The following is a 2436-nucleotide window of genomic DNA, read 5'->3' on the forward strand; positions in this document are numbered from 1 at the left end:
TGTGACAGAGCGCGTGAGCGTAGTTTTCACTGGAAGGAAGGAAGGTAGCCATTGACAACGGTGATCCACCAACACACAGCTTGCCATAGGAGGACGTGCGTGCGTGAACAAGAAGACAGAGGAAAGCAGAGATTCAGAAGACAAAGCATCTCCAAAACTCCAACATATTCTCCATTACTGCATAACAAGTAACCTTTAATTTATGCTCTCTTGGTTATTCACAATTCAACTGATAAACATAATTGACTTCCTGACTAAGATTTACAAGATAACCATAGATTGCTTTAAACCAACAATCTCCGTGGGATTCGACCCTTACTCACGTGAGGTATTACTTGGACGACCCAGTGCACTTGCTGGTTAGTGGTACGAGTTGTGAAAAGTGTGATTCACAATTTGTGCACCAAGTTTTTGGCGCCGTTGCCGGGAATTGTTCGTGTTTGGACAACTAACGGTTTATTTTGTTGCTTAGATTAGGAAAAATTTCTCTTTTTTGGTTTAGAGTCTTTTATTATTTATCCCTTGTTAAAACACTTTAAATTTATAGCTCAGTTAGTTAGAACGTGGTGTTTATGTTCATGGTAATTGGCTATCATATTTGTAAAACCTTTTTCAAAAATAATTTTTCTATTAAATCCTGTGCCAAACTTTAAGTTTGGTGTTTTCCTGTTGATTTCCCTTGATTTTCGAAAATTTTGGTTTGGTTTTCTAAAAAATTTTAAGTTTGGTGTTCCTTCTTCATGTTCTTGTGTTCTTGTGAGTCTTCAAGGTGTTCTTGAGATTTCCTTGTGTCTTGATCTTAAAATTTTTAAGTTTGGTGTTCCTTGGTGTTTTCTCTCCAAATTTTTCGAAAGCAAGGAGCATTAGATCTAAAAATTTTAAATCTTGTGCTATTTTATTGTTTTTCTCTCTCCTCACTAAATTCAAAAATATCTTTTCTCTCTATTTTTAAAACAAATTTTCGAAAATTATTTTTTTTTTTAGAAAAAAAAAATTCAGATTTTTTTCAAAATTTAAAATCTTTTCCAAATCATATCTTTTTCAAAACTTCCTTACCACTTTCTCTCTCCTCATTTTTTCGAAAATCTTCACCTATTTTTATTTATTTTATTTTAATTTATTTTCGAAATAAAAAAATAAATAAATAAATAAAAATAAAATTTTTACTTGACATCATCTCCCTTTCTCCATCATGGATCTAAGTGGAAATGAACAGTCCAGAAGGACTCTGGGGTCATATTCTAACCCCTCTACTGCTTCATATGGGAGTAGCATCTGTATACCCTCCATTGGAGTCAGTAGCTTTGAGTTGAATCCTCAGCTCATTATCTTGGTGCAGCAAAGTTGCCAGTATTCCGGTCTTCCACAGGAAGAACCTACAGAGTTTCTGGCACAGTTTCTACAGATTGCTGACACAGTACATGATAAAGAAATAGATCAGGATGTCTACAGACTATTACTGTTTCCATTTGCTGTAAAAGATCAAGCTAAGAGGTGGTTGAATAACCAACCTAAGGCCAGCATAAGGACATGGAAACAGCTGACAGAAAAATTCCTGAATCAATATTTCCCTCCAAAAAGGATGACACAGCTAAGGCTGGACATCCAAGGCTTTAAACAAGGAGATAATGAATCTCTTAATGATGCCTGGGAGAGATACAGAGAGATGCTACGAAAATGCCCCTCTGAAATGTTTTCAGAGTGGGTTCAGTTAGACATCTTCTACTATGGTCTTGCAGAAGGAGCTCAAATGTCTCTAGATTACTCAGCTGGTGGATCTATCCACATGAGAAAGACAATTGAAGAGGCTCAAGAGCTCATTGATACAGTTGCCAGGAATCAGCATCTGTACCTAAGCAGCAACCCTTCCATGAATGAAGAGGTTAAAACAGTAACTGCTGAACTCAGTCCTGTAAAACAAGCTGCTGAATTCAATCAGCAATTGGATTTTCTAACAAAGCAGCTAGCCGAATTTAAGGACAGGTTACAAGAGACAAGGATAGCTAATATACATACGGACGAACAGTTTAAGCAAACAAAGAAGCAGCTATCAAGGCAAATAGCAGAAGAATGCCAAGCAGTTCAATTAAGAAGTGGGAAAACATTAAATACCCCACCTCAAGGCATCAAAAAGTCAAGAAATGAGCAACCCACCAAAGATTCACCTGAGGACAGTAAGAGCCCAGGGAAAAATAATTCTGGCGCTAAAACGCCAGAAAATTGGTGGAAGGCTGGCGCTGAACGCCCAGACCATGCCCACAACTGGCGTTCAACGCCAGAAACAAGGCAGGATTGGCGTTCAACGCCAGAAATGGGCAAGAATCTGGCGTTGAACGCCCAAATAGGGCAGGATCCAGCGTTGAACGCCCAAAATGGGCACATTTCTGGCGTTCAGGCGCCAGGAACAGACAGTGAGCTGGCGTCTAACGTCACTCC

The sequence above is a fragment of the Arachis ipaensis genome, chromosome B4 (assembly GCF_059453495.1).
Source record: "Arachis ipaensis isolate K30076 ecotype BB chromosome B4, ASM5945349v1, whole genome shotgun sequence".
In the NCBI taxonomy this organism is placed as follows: Eukaryota; Viridiplantae; Streptophyta; class Magnoliopsida; order Fabales; family Fabaceae; genus Arachis; species Arachis ipaensis.